A 17837-nucleotide genomic window follows, 5' to 3' on the forward strand; every position below is an offset into this window, starting at 1 on the left:
AATTAGGAATCCGACCTCGTATATGGATAAAAGCAAAGAGAATGATGATGATGTAGGTTGGGTACAAAGGAAATAAACATTAAAAATTATGATAAACGATAATAAGCACCTATATTAAATAAAGAGCAACAAATTACTAAAATCCGTAACATAAATCTAAACCTAAGCTATGGGTAAATCAATAACGCATGTTTTTTTGATAATTTCTACTAAAATTGTAAGTCTACGTCACTGGGTTGTACAAATGCGTGTGGGCCGTCGTTTGGTCGAAGGAGCAAATGGAATATAAACATAACAACAACGATAACCAACCGACCCGTATCGGATTGAACGAGTAAACAATGTGAAATAAACATTGAATGAAAACGAGTGTTATTTCTGTTTCTGTACTTACCTAACCCCTACGAGACGACCGGGCTTGAAGACGTCAGGATCGGGTGGAACTGAAATAATAAAGAGAAATAGATGAGTCAAAGAAGATTTTCTTTATACAGTGTAACCTTAATATAACGACCCTCGATATATCGGTTTCCTCGATTTAACCAATTTTTCGAAATCACCTAGTAGGTTATAAATAAATATAGGATGAGGCAGATAAAGGGCCTATTAGAAATATCTCGGGAACCAAAGACAACTGAATTATGAAAATTGGAATAAGTGGGTTTTGAAGACTGATCTATTTAATGAAAATATTTTCATCTATTTGGTACTTCCGGTTATAACTTCGTTTTTTTTAAATGGGACACCCTGTATATTTTTACATTTTTGGATTCTCCTCGATTTCTTCTTTCTTAAAATATAAGGTTTTGTAATATTATATAGGGTAGGTTAAAAGATAATTACGTTTTCTTATTAATTTCGTAGCAATATTCACACCCTGTAGGATTGTAGTATGTAGTTTGACATAATAAACTTTATTTATGTTCAAATGATTTTTAATATAGTCTAATATTGTTAACAATTATTAGTGTAACTTAATTTTTAATTTGAGTATACAGGGTGGGTCGAAACTCGGAATGAGTATTTTCTGAGATTTCTTAAATGGAACACCCTATATTTTAGTATTGTAATGAGATGATATTTAATGGTACTTTTTACTTCTTAAGCATTCCCTATACCTAACTGCTTTAGTTTGTGCTTAATTGTTAATCGCACCAACAATCTTAACTTCGATGGTATTTTGATACCTCAACCACTATTGGCAATTTTAAGTATCAGTATAGATTAATATGTATTTATTTCCAAAAAATTATTTGTGACTGAATATTTTCACGGCCAACCTAATACAATTTCACCTATTTTGTGTTGCAATTAATGTTTGGCTTGAATCACCAATAACTCACAAATTAAAGAAGTTAGGTATAGGGAATGCTTAAGAAATTAACAAGTACCATAAAATAACATTTCATTACAATACTAAAATACAGGGTGTTCCATTTAAGAAAACTCAGAAAATACTCATTCCGAGTTTCGACCAACCCTGTATACTAAAATGAAAAATTAAAAAAACTATACCAATAACTCTTAACAATAGTAGACTATATTAAAAATCATTTGAACATTAATAGAGTTTATTATGACAATCTACTACAATCCTACAGGGTGTTAATGTTGCTACGAAATTAATAAGAAAACGTAATTATCTTTTAACCTACCCTGTATAATATTACAAAACCTTATATTTTAAGAAAGAAGAAATCGAGGTGAATCCAAAAATGTAAAAATATACAGGGTGTCCCATTAAAAAAAAACGAAGTTACAATCAACTTCCGGTATAACCGGAAGTAGCAAAGAGAAGAAAATATTTTCATTAAATAGTTCATACCTCAAAACCCCTGTATTCCAATTTTCAAGATTCTCTTTGCTTTAGTTCTCGAGATATTTCTAATAGGCCCTTTATCTGCCTCACCCTGTATACCTTTATATTACGAATACAATAATTGTTCAAAAACCTTCTTTTTACCTCCATTTAACTAATTTTTTTCAACTTATAGCCATGGTTATACAGTGCGCTGGAATAAGTGTTACCCCTCCCTATTAACGTATTTATTTTCAGCACTAAGCAAAAAGCTCAAACAGGTCGATTTTTAAAACAGTCATAGTATATTCTGGCATCAATGTTTCGAACTTTACGTGATACCTCTTCAGGTGACAGGCATAACTTTGATTTTTTTAAATGGAAAAGTACATCACGTGACACCTCATTTAAAAGCTTTTGAGATACTGATTACAAAAATGTATAATACTTAAATCCTTTTTGAGAGCGTAGGCGAAAAATTTCAGGTCGAATTATTTTTAAATGCATTTATTTTTTGCGGATCCTGCGAAAACTAATAAGTATTTTTGAAAAATGTAAACGCAAAATGAAAGATTACGGTATTACCGTGGGTCTAAAGTCCCTGAGAACTTCTTTAATGATGATTTTAATAAGTTACAGGGGTGAAAAAAATTGACAATTGAGGGTGATTTTTAACTTAAAATATATAATTCAAAAGAAAGTTTTTGTTTATTCTAAAAGGGACTTTCAGCCCTCTGTAATAATGTAATCTTTCAATCTGCGTTTAAATCTTTAAAAAATACTTATTAGTTTTCTCAGAATCCGCAAAAAAATAATGCATTTAAAAATAATTCGACCGAAATTTTGCGCTTACGCTCTCAAGAAAGATTTAAGTATTATACATTTTTGTAATCAGTATCTCAAAAGCTTTTAAATGAGGTGTCACATGATGTACTTTCCATTTAAAAAAATCAAAGTTATGCCTGTCACCTGAAGAGGGTTCAAGTAAAGTTCGAAACATTGATGCCAGCATATACTACGATTGTTTTAAAAATCGACCTGTTCGAGCGTTTTGCTTAATGTGCTAAAGTTAATAGGGAGGGGTAACACTTATTCCAGCGCACTGTATGACCATGAACAATAAATAATTCATGGTTCAGCCATGTTCAATTTTTCGTCATTGGAGAATTTATGTACTAACTTCCAAAAGAGTATTAATGACGTATCGGAAATAAACATTACTTATAATTGTGTTTTTGGGAAATTAATTAACAAAGCCAGATTTTGTCGACATAGCAACAGTATCCTGCCGTCGCGGCGTACCACCCTTAGAATCCTCGCAAACACAGCAAGGAGAGAAATTTGTCACTAACGAACTCCCTTCTCCCCATGGAAACCTCTGGATATTCTGGATTCGCGATGATCCGGGGGAGGCAGCGCCTGGCACGGAAGAACTTCAATTCGCGCTCGGCCCCAATCCCGCCAAGCCCGGGGGTCCTGTTTGTAGAGGTAGATGCAAGAATAGTGGAGGAGCTTGTCTGCCAAAAAATATAAACTAAAATAGGTGACCAATAATTGTTTAGGTTCAGCAATATGGAAGATATTTCATCAAATCTTATTTTTCAAGAAAATTTAACGCACAAAGGAGGTCAAAGGGAGCTACAAGAAAGACATAAGTAAATAATAGGATAATATGTAAATAATAAGAGAGCAACCAAGACTATGTCGACAATAAAGCGTTGAACGATTGGTTGACATTAGAAAAGATGTTCCCTGAAACAGAAGGTTTATTACTAGCTATTCAGGATCAGGCTAACCAACTAAAAATTACCTGAACTATACCGGCAAAAACACTGTGGTTCAAAACGACAAATGCTTATATGGATGTCAAGCCCAAGAAACCACCCAACATCTTACCGTGGGTTGCCAGGAATTTGCGGCTAGTGAATACAAGGAACGGCATGACTCAGTAGGAAAAATCCTTCATCAAGAAACTGCTATCAAACTGGAACTCCTCCAAACGGACCGTCTCCCATATTATCGTTCCTGAGAGTATGCTTGAGGATGACAACTACAAGCTATACTGGGAACGCAGTGTAATCACAGACCAAACAGTGGAACATAATAGATGAGAATTTGTATGTACTAATTAATACATTAACTAGACAAAGAACACTACTTGATATGGCGATACCTAACAACAATAATCTATACTAAAATCACTATTGGGACCGTGCAAGTTCGGCAAAGCGACACCTATTTCGACGCTCTGCAACTTTATCCGCACTTTTAATTATATTGACCAATTATATTAGTCCTGGTTACTGGATAATTGTCAAGGCCATAGTCCAAAAAAATAATAAGAAGAAAAAATAATATTCAGATTATGTTATTAAAACGTAAACAATTGTATGTAGTAAATAAAATTAGTTATTGAAATGCAGTACTGCAAGCAAAATACAACTAATTAAATTTACCTTTATATAATAATTGCATATCATATCAATATGGAGCAACATATAATTTTTCTTCTTCAATGACAGTAGATATGAAATGTACGTCAATTTGACAATTTCAATTGACAATATGAAATATTTAAGAAAGTGATCGGTACTCACCGGAGGGACCGCAGACGTCGACTTTGCAAAGTAACAAGACACTTACTCAACACACACACACTACACATTATACCTGAGTTAGTAATAAGTTATACAATTACGTGGCTAAAGGTTCTAGTTCTAACCAGGGGTGAGCAAACTCTTTTTAGTAAGGGCCACAAAATGTTCTTGGTTTATTAACGAGGGCAGCAATATCTTTTTCTTACCATAACATGTTCGAATTTTTAACTCTTTACTAATTTTGTTTAAAGGGGGGGGGGGGATACGGTTTGAAATCAACATTTCAAGCACATTTTTGTGAATTTTGTTTGAAACTATGGTAGATTTCCACAAGGAAGAATTTCCCGTAGCTGTCTGTATACCATTAATTACAAGTAAAATTTAATAAAAAAATTTGTCCTGGTAAAAGGTATATTAGTTTAAAAAGCTCCTATAGGGCTACAAACATAGAAATAAATCGTTTTCCCTCTGTAACAAGAGCATCATCAGTGTTACAAGAACATGGTGAGCCACCCAAAAATATAAAAGTTAAAACCTTTTCAAAATAGACTAAAAATTTTATATAAATGTAAACATCGTAAAATCCAAAGGAGGGATATAATTCCTATGGATGTGGCTTTAGGGCAACATATGACTCCCACACGTTGTAAGTGGGTTACTAGGTAATAATTAATTAGGTCATTATATTACAAGAGGTGACAGGCAACACTGAGTTTACCAGGACAAATTTTTTTATTAAATTTTAATGGTAGAATTATTTTATTTTGAAATTAAATAAATTTATTCGGTACAATTCAAAGAATATTCAAAAAAAATTCAAGACCAAATATTGAAAAATAAGTTAACGGTGGCAAATTTTTACTGAAACCTCAAAAAAAAAGGATTTTGCAGTAGATATCAACAAAAAATTTAAAAATATTTTATTAGCTTATGAGTTTATCGAGGTAAAACGCTGTCAAGTTTTTTTAGTTTGAATGATATTTGAGTTTTTGATATCACTCAGAAGTCAAAATAAGAAAATTTTTTGTAAAAACAAAAAAACGAACTTATTTATTATTGTTAAAGAAAAAATATCTCGACAACATTACCTCACGAAATGTCTAAAAGAATCTATAAAAAATTTCAGGTGGATCTATCTTAGTAGCTTTTGAGTTGCAATATCCACCGCCATTGAAAAAAGCAGTTTTGAGAAAAACGCTTTTAAACTTTTGACAACTTTTATTTTCAATATCTTTTTTGTCTGTCAAATCGTAAAGTGATGAACACATAAATATGTTCTTGAATCGTTTTGTATTTTTATAACGATTTCCGAAGTGGAAATCGAAACGTCAAATAAATTTAATTTCAAACTTAAATTGTGGTTTATTTTCTGATTGAATGTAGACTGGTACCGAATCACTTTGAACTGAAAAATGATTTCTTAGAAGTGCTAATGAAAAATATATCTTTAAAATCTTTGAAACAATTTTCAAATTCCGTCAGAAAATTACATACAAAGTTTTTCTTCATAAATTTTAAACTTATTTTATGGTACATTATTTATTGATTTTAATGAGGGAAATAATTGAACGAATTCTTGCTTTTTTGTATGATCAATGAATATTTTGAGTTTCTTTTCAAAAGTTTCAGTTTGCGTTCAAAACTTATAAATTTAGCAAATTTGTCGCAGTTTTTCATTTCTAAAAATAAAGCAATTTCCTCCACTAATTCACAACATATTTGCAGAACATTTTCTAAACTTAACCATCGAATATGATTGTCGTATAAGACATATATTAGCTATAATTGGAATAACGATGTATACTTGCAATACATTTTTGTACAATACCTGCTGATGGATTATGCAGTGACAAAATAATAAATCATATTCTGGAGATTGTTCATGAACGTAATCTTTTAGTTTACAATATTTGCTCCTCTTTTTGGTGCTTCATCAGGTGTTACACTTACTAGGTGGTTACGAGTTAGTTTAAAAATGTCCAAACAGTTTCTGACATTCATTGAGAGAGCCGACAAAACTGTGCCGGAAGCCCAATTAATTGCCCGCGTTATTTTGAAAATTTGCGCAAAAAACACCTGCTGCGAAAGTGTTAATAGCTGTATTATCTATATTTAATTATTAATATTAGCAATAATTAAAAAGAATCTTTAAATGGAAATAATTCACTTTTTTCGCGAGCCGCAAAAAATGTCTAAAGGGCCGCATGCGGCCCGCGGGCCGCACTTTGCCCACCACTGTTCTAAACCAAGGCTAGAATCAGAGAAAAAAAATTTAAGAAAGTTGCAATATTTCTCCGCTATTCGCGCACGATCGTTTCTCAATTCCCTTCCAAGTACTTGCACACCGCGAGACACGCTGAATGTTACGAGGAACACTCCCAAAAGTCCCAAATCATGATTTACAATGTATATACATTGTAATACCAAATCATGATTTACATTTACAATGAATATACATTGTAAATCATGATTCGGGAGTGCTCCTCGTAACGTTCAAGTGTCTTGGTTTGTTTATTGCTAGTGCATCTTTATTGTGATTTTAGTATAATACGTATCTAGTAACTACATACACTGAAAAAATACGCCAAGTACAGAGATCTGGAAATTCAAATGAAGAATGCAAAGTACCCAGACAAAACCTATTATTATGTCTACTACTGTAGTCATTTCGAAGAACCTGCTAGAAAATATAAAAAATATTATACATAATATTATTTATATAAATAATATAAAAAGCTGATAGACGGAGAGGCAGCGCTGAAAAATCTATTTGAATTTACTAAAGCTAGATTTTTCACAGTTGATTATTGTGATTGTGTAGATTGTAGAGAAACATACTGCGGTCGGTCAAGCGAAACGTAGAACAGGGGTTACTGAGAGGGTATCAAAGTTGCTTTCCTACGAAGGTAATTATTTCCATTTACTAAGGCTGAAAATCAGTAGGTACACATATTCTAAATTGAATATAAATAAAAGTTATTATAGTCGGTAAGCTGTATGACGGGACAGAGCTGGTCGGTCGGCCCCAATAGTCGATTGAGGAAATGAAGCATTTTGGTTCGCAATTTTTTCGTCCAGCATAGATTTACTTGAAATTTTCACGGAAGGTAGGGAATAGTCCAAGGATCATTTTCTATATCATGCCGCTATCATACGCTAAAACCTTGGGGGTGGTTGCCACCCCATCTCGGGGGTGGGAATTTTTTATTACATTTTAACCATGTAATTCGATGGAAAAAGTGATTCTAAGAAAAAAATGTTTTTTACATTTTCTTCGTAAAACTAATATTTTTCGAGTTATTCGCGCTTGAAAATAACAGTTTTTCGACGAAAAAATCGACTTTTTCAGAGGGTTTTTTGAGAATACCTCGAAAAATATGCATTTAATCAAAAAAACTGTAGATATCAAAATTATATCTATTAGTAACGCAAACCAAATTCTTTTTCAATAATATCTTTAAGACTAACTCAAACCGAGATATGGCTTGTTAAAGGTTAGCTTTCTTCGTCACATGCATAATTTGAAATATTCAAAGCCAAATAATGGGAAAAATTTGCATTTTTCGAGGAAAACTTAAATAATCTTTTTTCAAGTATACAATTAGACCTTTCAAAAAAAATAATAAAAAGTTTCTAGCATGAAAATTAAGCGATTTATAATCAAAAAAATGTCGGTACCTGCTTTTCTCTACGAAAAAATCAGTGAAAACAACCCCCTAACTACCTTCCTAATTCAAAATTGGACTTCACCTTTCTGTAGTTCCTTTTATATTTATATTATCAATACACTCAAGGAGTTTGACCTATTTAAAATGCCTAATTTTGGAAAAATATTATATCTCACTGTGTACTGATTTTCAGCCTAAGTAAATGGATTTAATTACCTTCGTAGGAAAGCAACTTTGATACCCTCTCAGTAACGAGACCCCTCAAAAATGATTTTGTAGGCTTTTTAAAGAGCTATAAGACTTTGTAAATTAAATTCCGTAAGATGCCTTAGTTTTTAATTGGGGCGGGTTTAAAGGGCTCGAATAAGGGGGTGTTTGCTGGTAAATAGAGGTTTTGAACAGCTATATCTGGCTAACTATTCACTGTAATGAAAATCTATTCACTGCTTAATTTTAGTCATTAAAAAAGCTACAATTTAGTAGTTTATAATTTTTTTCATATCTTCAGTATTTTCGGACATATATTTTGAAGTAAAAGGTGAAAAATACCAAATTGCAAAAAATCAATTTTTCTTTAAACTACAATTTTTACAAAATTAGGCATTTTAAATAGGTCAAACTCCTTGAGTGTATTGATAATATAAACATAAAAGGAACTACAGAAAGGTGAAGACCAATTTTGAATTAGGAAGGTAGTTATTGGGTTGTTTTTACTGATTTTTTCGTAGAGAAAAGCAGGTACCGACATTTTTTTGTAAGTCGCATAATTTTCATGCTAGAAACTTTTTATTATTTTTTTTTGAAAGGTCTAATTGTATACTTGAAAAAAGATTATTTAAGTTTTCCTCGAAAAATGCAAATCTTTCCCATTATTTGGCTTTAACATGCCGTATCTCGGTTTGTATTGGTCTTAAATATATTATAGGAAAATAATTTGGTTTGTGTTACTAAAAGATATTATTTCGATATATACAGTTTTTTGATAAAATGCATATTTTTCGAGGTATTTTAAAAAAAATCCTCTAAGAAAGTTGATTTTTTCTTCGAAAAACTGTTATTTTCAAGCGCGAATAACTCGAAAAATATTAGTTTTACGAAGAAAATGTAAAAAACATTTTTTTCTTAGAATCACTTTTTCTATCGAATTAAATGGTTAAAATGTAATAAAAAATTCTTAACCCCGAGAGGGGTGGCAACCACCCCCAAGGTTTTAGCGTATGATAGCGGCATGATATAGAAAATGATCCTTGGACTATTCCCTACCTTCTGTGAAAATTTCAAGTAAATCCATGCTGGACGAAAAAATTGCGAGCCAAGATGCTTCATTTCCTCAATCGACTATTGGGGCCGACTGACCGGCTCTGTCCCGTCATACAGCTTACCGACTATAATAACTTTTATTTATATTTAATTTAGAATGTGTGTACTGATTTTCAGCCTTAGTAATGGAAATAATTACCTTCGTAGGAAAGCAACTTTGATACCCTCTCAGCAACCCCTGTTCTACGTTTCGCTTGACCGACCGCAGTATGTTTCTCTACACACTCACAGTAATCAACTGTGAAAAATATATCTTTAGTAAATTCAAATAGATTTTTCAGTACTGCCTCTTGGTCTATGAGTCCTAATGAACATCTCTATAAGACCATGTAAAAAGCTGTACTTATTACTGTGACTTGTGACGGCCAATTGTGTACGAAAATCACCTAATGTTCGATAACACGGAAAGAGCTCTCACCAAAGCTCAATCCGTTTGATATCGTAGGTATCTGGGATATACCAAAGCAGCCATTGAGTTTTCCTCCCCAAAAAGAGAATAAATGAAACAGTAAAATATTTTTCTATAAATGACAATAAAATAATAAAAATGAAAGGTGAATACGAGAACCAGGGATTTATAATAATGAAAACACCTTTTTAATAGACACCTGAGCATGATATCAAAAACACGAATATAACATTATTTTGTAGTACATATTTTGTAAAAATCATGCCTTCAAACTACAACATAAATGTCTTGGAAGATACTGATAGAGTATAGAAATATATTACGTCAGGAACAGAAATGAAGAAATAAGTCAAAGTATTGCTAAAACAAGAAACATTAACATCTATGGAAGAGAAAATATTTAAGTGGCACGGTCAAATAAGAAGAGTCAGCACCAGCAGAAAAAATAACAGAATGGACAGTCCCACAGGCAGACGGAGGAAAGGTCGAGTAAGACGAACATGGAGGAACTACAGATTAATGGAAAAAAGTTGAGCGAACAATGCAGTGAGAATTGTAATAATTTTTAAAATATACGAGGTCATTCGTAAAAAAAACGTTCCCTATGGCGCTGTGAAAAAATTCCACGAACTGGGAGAAATCTGGCAACACTGCCTTACACATCAACTCTCCCTCTATCTCACCCCGCCACTTTCTCCTCTCTGCATTGCTCAGTGTTGGCCTAGCAGCCTTTGAAGATGGAGGTCCCGGTCGCTGTTTGTTAGCGCCAATCTGAAATTCATGCTGTGATACGTTTTTTTAAATCCAAAATGGATTTCACCTATTCAACATTCATCGTCAATTAATCGAAGTTTATGAGTAAAAGTGCATATCTGTTCATGTTCGCGAATGGTGTAGTGAATTTGGTGAAGGCAGAACGGAAATTCACGATGAATCTGGAGGACTTCTGCTACGATCTTTTTCGACCATTTGCGAACATGTTGATGTTGAACATATATGTACATTTACCCATAAACTTCAATTAACTGACGATGAGTAAATAGGTGAAATCCATTTTGCATTTAAAAACGTATCACAGCATGCATTCCACATTAGCGGTAACAGCGACCTCCTTACTAAGTAGCATGATTCTGGTTTTTTCAACTCAAGGTTACGCAGATGACCTAGTTGTTACAATTAGGGGCAAGCATGACCAGACTATATCTAGTCTCATGCAAACTGCTCTAAACGAAATCAAAAACTGGTGTTCGAAGGAGGGCTTGCATGTCAATCCTAGCAAAGCGACTCTGATACCGTTCACAAGGAGACGTAAATACAATTTACAGGCTCCAATTATGAATGGCATCACATTAGACTATTCCAGCGAAGTAAAATATCTGGGGGTAACCCTAGATCAAAAACTCACCTGGAATAGTCATATTGAAAAAATCTTATCCAGAGCCTTGGTGGCAAGTTGGACCTGCCGCAAGACATTTGGAAAGACTTGGGGCATAAAACCGAAAATGACTCTCTGGACATATAAAACGATTATTAGGCCGATGGTCACATACGCATCACTCGTATGGTGGCCAAAAACACAACAAACAACAGCTAACGCCAAGCTGCAAAAAGTGCAGCGGCTAGCTTGTCTGGGAATCACAGAGGCAATGTCAACATGCCCCACGGCAGCCTTAGAGGCGATGCTGAACCTTCCTCCCCTGCAGTTCTGCGTAAGGAGGGAGGCAGTAATCAGCGCCTTAAAGTTGCGGCAGACACAAATAATGAAACCTGGCGATCTAGTGGGCCATCTTAAAATCTCGGAAGAAATTCCTTTGAATTCTAAGAATAAGCCGACGGACGTCATGCCAGTCAAATTCGACTTCGAAACACCATTTGAAGTGGTCATAAAAAACCACCAAATGGATGAAACAGTTGAACCGAAACTGGAGAAAGGTTCGCTCGTTTGGTATACGGATGGATCTAAGATAGATGAAAGAGCAGGAGTGGGAGTTACTGGGCCGAATTTCAGGCTATCCAAATCTATTGGAAACGCCCCAACTATCTTTCAGGCAGAAATACATGCCATACAGATTTGTGCCCGAGAATGTCTCAACCGAGACACTCGTAGGGCAAAAGTCTTCATTTTATCAGACAGCCAAGCTGTCTTACAGGCTCTAAAGTCTATTTTCTTGTGAGTCAAAGTTGGTTTGGGAATGTAAACAATCCCTTAAGAAGCTGGCGGAACGCAACAAAATAACTTTGATGTGGGTGCCAGGTCACAAGGGAATTGCAGGAAATGAGGAAGCTGATAGTCTCGCAAAAGAAGGGGCCAATACCCCATTCCAAGGTCCAGAACCCTTCTGTGGACTACCAAAAAGCCACATCAGAGAGGAGTTCCGGACCTGGGAACTCAATCAACTACAACTATACTGGTCCAACACACCAGGACAAAGGCAAGCAAAAAGGCTCATAAAGGTGTCGCCTAGTGCAACAAACCGCCTTCTCGAAATGAGTAAAAAATATATAAAAATGGTCACTGGCCTTCTCATTGGTCACAGCCCTCTGAGATATCATCTCAAAAAAATTGGGCAATCAGATAGTGAGAACTGTCGTTTCTGTGACAACGAAAAAGAAACGGCAGAACACATTCTATGCAATTGCGTAGTGCTGTTCTGCAAACGACTAAAATTCCTAGAAGAGGTCATCCTATCGCCCACTGACATAGGAAACAAGTCACCTAGGATGCTAATCAATTTCATCAGAAGTATTGGCATCCTAGAGTTTAACTAGATTAAGGTATGCACAAAAGATCTTTATAGGTCGAAGTGCTGAGAGGCTCCATAGCCTTAACGACCTAACATAATCTAATCTATAATCTAACAGCGACCGGGACATCCATCTTCGAAAGCTGCTAGGCCGACACTAAGTAATGCAGTGAGGCGAAAGTGGTGGGGTTAAGAGAGAGGGGGGAGAGTTGATGTGTAAGGCAGTGTTGCCAGATTTCTCCCAGCACGTCGCACTCTTTATTAGAGTCAGATAGGGAACCTTTTTTTACGAATGACCTCGTAAATATATTATGACGTCTTCAGCATACTCATTGTTGCCACATTCTCATTTGTTCTCCAGCAGAGTTCTCCTGGATGAGTTTTGTCTATTTGTGTTGGTGTTGTTGACATTTGAATAACTTGTTAAGAGCTTACCCTCCAAGTACAAGCGGATTTATACGCATTGTGTGAACAATCTTCTCCACTATCGTCACTTTTAACGAACCTTCTTTGCCTCGTTGAATATCGTATGGTACACTATCATCTTTGATACGGCGTGATAACGTGAAATATGATCGCGACGTTGCTGAGGGAAAACCGACACCTGACGTATTCCGTATTTCACTTTAAGACATATCCCATCCCGCTGCTGAAAACGGATCCTGGCGATACCGCCAGAGCCAGAGGGATTGGGGTTGTTTGAGCTGGCGCTTACCTCGATCGCGAGATTTATAAAAGAAATTTCAGACGGTTCAAATGTTTACCTTACCGGGATGTATAGAAAGATTTGCGCATCGTGCGGTATTCCTTGGAAGAAAATGAACAAATTTTAGTTGTGCATATTAAGGGTATGCGACGAATAGAAGAAAATCTATCGCTACTCGCTACTATCCACGTAGTTCATGGCGTAATATTCTCTTACAGATGCTGAAGTTCTTCCAAATTGATGTATCGGTTGTGTTTGACCCACGATTAGTTTACCGTGAGTATACGTTGCTATAAAATATTACTTTAGCAAATTAAAATAATACACGACGACACTTTTCGATAGAACTCTTTATTGATTGCTATACGTGTTTACAGATCTTATTTTCGCTCGCTAGTGAATACTGCTAAAATTACAAAACGGCTCTCGACCAGAAATCCCTGTTGGTGGGGAAAACAAAAATGTCTATATCTGTCCTACAAAATTTCACTTTGGAAAAAACGTAATTACAAAACCGTTGAAAACCGTTTATCACTGTCCTCAGAAGGGGACAATAACCGCTTGACTCGCCTAACTTTCCAAATACCTACTTTCTAAAGAGGATTATGATACAAATGACAAATTTTACCCAGAAATATAGGCAAGAATGAATGTATTTTAATCTTTTAAGAAATTTCTGGAAAATAATTTACCCAAACTTTAAGAATGGTCTGATATGAATTTACAATGTAAAATAAAATCGAAAAAACTAAAATCAACTAAAGTATATGGAGACGAAACAGGTTGATTAAAAAGAATTTCTTATTCTACGGCTTGACTTTTTGAATTCTAGAAAGCAATGGTATTTATACCATTTCACACAATAATTACATAATTTACTACAGTAAAACCTTTCGATAGCGGCCACCCTCGGAATAAAAAACTGGTCGCTAGGGAGAAGTGGTCGTTTAAGAGAGCACACAGAGAACATAAAGCAACTGATCTTCAGTGTACGTTGTTAAGTATTAAATATAATTTTAATTAATTGTAATTTCAATTTATCAAAAACATATCAAAAACTGAAGACTGCATCCTTTTTTTGAACACACTGTATAGTAAAATTTTTATTTATAATCTAAATAATCGAAAATTAATGGTTGCTTCATACTTTTCAGGTATGAACAAAACTTTCTATTACTCTGGTATAATACTGGCCCGGTTCATCGTAACGGAGTTGCATTAATTTAGAAGACAAATACAACAATGCCGTCACAAACACTGTGTTTGTGCCATTTTCTGACCGATGTCTACTTATTCAACTATCCGGAACGCCAGTATATTCAGACTTAATCCCCTACAGCCGATAAACCCATTTAAGAGCTAAAAGCGTGGTATACTGATGTAGTAAAACTGATAAAAGTGACCAAAAAAGAGATCAAACCTTTATCTTAAGGTAACTATCGCTAGGTTAGATCATAGAGGAAAGGTTTCAGGATTGATTGGGGACTTCCGACTCCTGGAGATGGAACTTACGCAACTCAACGCTGAGATGGTAATATTACAGCGTTGGTTCCGTAAGAACTATCATCTGATGGAGCAAAACGACAGGCTCAATTCTATTCTAGAGAAGCTCAAACCTCACGTTATGGATCGCGAGTGCCCGCAGCGACAGGAGAGAGAGAATGATCGAATTCTGCCAATAACACAACATGGTAGCGACAAATACACGGTTTATACATCCTCGCAGATTATACACTTTGACTTACCAGAGGCCGTTATCAAAAACAGAGTGATCCTTAATAAAATTGATTATAATATTTGGTCAACAAAAGATATCACAGCGCTATCATCGGTGCAGAAACACATTTTGGACAACATGGTAGCGACAAATACACGGTTTAAATTACATCCTCGCAGATTATACAAAATATTTCTAAAGGTGATTCATGGAAGATTATACAGAAAGCTAGAATATGATATGGATGATACCCAATTTGGGTTCCGCAAAGGACTTGGAACAAGAGAGGCATTGTTTGCGTTTAATGTCCTCTCTCAAAGATGCTTAGATATGAACCTGGATATTTACTCCTGTTTCATCGACTTCGAAAAAGCGTTCGACAGGGTCCGACATGAAAAACTAATAGAATTATTGAAAAACAGAGATATAGACAGACGAGATTTACGAATTATCATCAATCTGTATTGGAATCAAAAGGCCAATATAAAGATAGAAGAACAGGAGTCCGAGAATATTGATATAAAGAGAGGAGTAAGACAGGGTTGTGTTCTGTCGCCGCTACTGTTTAACCTGTACAGTGAAGCCATATTTCAGGAAGCGATAGCGGAGCTAAGTGATGGAATCTCTATAAACGGAACAATAGTAAATAACATAAGATTCGCTGATGACACCGTTATAATGGCAGACACCCTGGAATCACTACAAGAATTGCTAAATAGAATTAACGATTATTGCATTCGATACGGACTAAAAATAAACAAGAAAAAAACTAAATTTATGATTGTCTCAAAAACAGAACATGGAAATGAAAGGTTAATGATAGAGCAAACCCAAATAGAAAAAGTTAAGACATACAAATATCTGGGAACCTGGGTTGATGACAAAAATGACCAAAGCAAAGAAATTAAAGTCCGAATTGAAACTGCAAGGCAAGCATTTATAAAATGAAGACACTGCTTACAATACAAACAAAGACCTTCAGTTGCCTCTCAGATTGAGGGCTCTAAGATGCTACATATTTTCTATATTGCTATACGGAATGGAAGCTTGGACATTGAAGAGACAACACATAAGAAGAATAGAAGCGTTCGAAATGTGGTGTTACAGAAGAATATTGAAAATTCAGTCGGTTCAAAGGATTACCAATGTTGAAGTGCTACGACGTTTAAATAAGGAGTTAGAAATTATGAAAAGTATAAAAACTAGAAAACTGGAATATTTGGGTCACATTACCAGAGGAGAAAAATATGAGTTGCTGAGAATTATTATGCAAGGAAGGATCCAAGGAAGAAGAGGCATAGGAAGAAGACGCATCTCCTGGCTGAGGAACCTTAGAGAATGGTTTAACTGTAGTTCATTACAACTATTCAGAGCAGCAGCCAACAAAGTGACCATAGCCATTATGATATCCAACCTCCGATAGGAGAGGGAACTTTAAGAAGAAGAAGATTATACACTTTGACTTACCAGAGGCCTTTATCAAAAACAGAGTGATCCTTAATAAAATTGATTATAATATTTGGTCAACAAAAGATATCACAGCGCTATCATCGGTGCAGAAACACATTTTGGACAACATGGTAGCGACAAATACACGGTTTAAATTACATCCTCGCAGAGTATACACTTTGACTTACCAGAGGCCGTTATCAAAAACAGAGTGATCCTTAATAAAATTGATTATAATATTTGGTCAACAAAAGATATCACAGCGCTATCATCGGTGCAGAAACACATTTTGGACAACATGGTAGCGACAAATACACGGTTTAAATTACATCCTCGCAGATTATACACTTTAACTTACCAGAGGCCGTTATCAAAAACAGAGTGATCCTTAATAAAATTGATTATAATATTTGGTCAACAAAAGATATCACAGCGCTATCATCGGTGCAAAAACACATTTTGGAACTGACAATACTGACATCTATTCCGATCATAATCCTGTTGTATGGAAACTAATAAAGAAACAAAAGCTTCCAGACAAACTAGACATCCAATTATTGAAAAACGACACTATACAACAGACAGTTGTACATAAAGAACTAAACTTGGGTTCTGTGTTCTGTCATATTTATAATTTCCCATTAGAACCACCTACCTGATTATTTACGTAAACGCTGATTAAATCTACCAATTCAGTTCCGACACTTTTTGTTTGCAAATATAGAATATTGGGACCGTGCAAGTTCGGCAAAGCGACCTCTATTTCTACGCTCTGTACTTTTATTCGCACTTTTAATTATATTGGCCAATTATATTAGTCCTGGTTGCTGGATAATTGTCAAGGCCATAGTCCAAAAAAATAATAAGAAGAAAAAATAAGATGCAGGTTATGTTTAGCAAACGTAAACAATTGTATGTAGTAAATAAAATCAGTTATTAAAATGCAGTACTGCAAGCAAAATACAATTAATTAAATTTACCTTTATATAATAATTGCATATCATATCAATATTGTGGAGCAATATATAATTTTTCTGCGGCAATGACAGAAGGTATGAAATATACGTCAATTTGACAATTTCAATTGACAATATGAATTATTTAAGATAGTTGCAATATTTCTACGCGACTCGCGCACGGTCGTTTCTCGTTTCCCTTTCCAAGTACTTGCACACCGCGAATACTAGACTAGATCACACATAATTTATTGAAAAATATCTCGTTAAAGAATATCCTAATAATCCCGTTAATTAAGTCAATTACAGTTTCATTATGTTTTTGTTTGAAAATGTTGTCAGAGACTGTTCAGACCACACATCAAGTAAATTTTTCTTTATAAAAAGGAGTATATTTTTCGATCCAATTTCATTTCCCGTTAGAAATTGAGTTATCAGTATCAGAATGGATTGCATGTGAGAGTTCATTTTAA

General features: G+C 34.7%; 1 protein-coding gene across 1 annotated transcript in view; it reads right to left on the reverse strand.

Annotated features, from left to right (window-relative positions):
- The window catches only part of LOC114328363 (histone-lysine N-methyltransferase 2D-like), a 797359-nt gene that overhangs the window by 595963 nt on the left and 183559 nt on the right, over positions 1 to 17837 (reverse strand). The window contains exon 3 of the mRNA XM_050655649.1: positions 395 to 443. The gene's annotated coding sequence lies outside the window, so the exon portion shown is untranslated. The remainder of the gene's footprint in view (positions 1 to 394; positions 444 to 17837) is intronic.

This window comes from Diabrotica virgifera, chromosome 7 (assembly GCF_917563875.1).
Source record: "Diabrotica virgifera virgifera chromosome 7, PGI_DIABVI_V3a".
Classification (NCBI taxonomy): Eukaryota; Metazoa; Arthropoda; class Insecta; order Coleoptera; family Chrysomelidae; genus Diabrotica; species Diabrotica virgifera.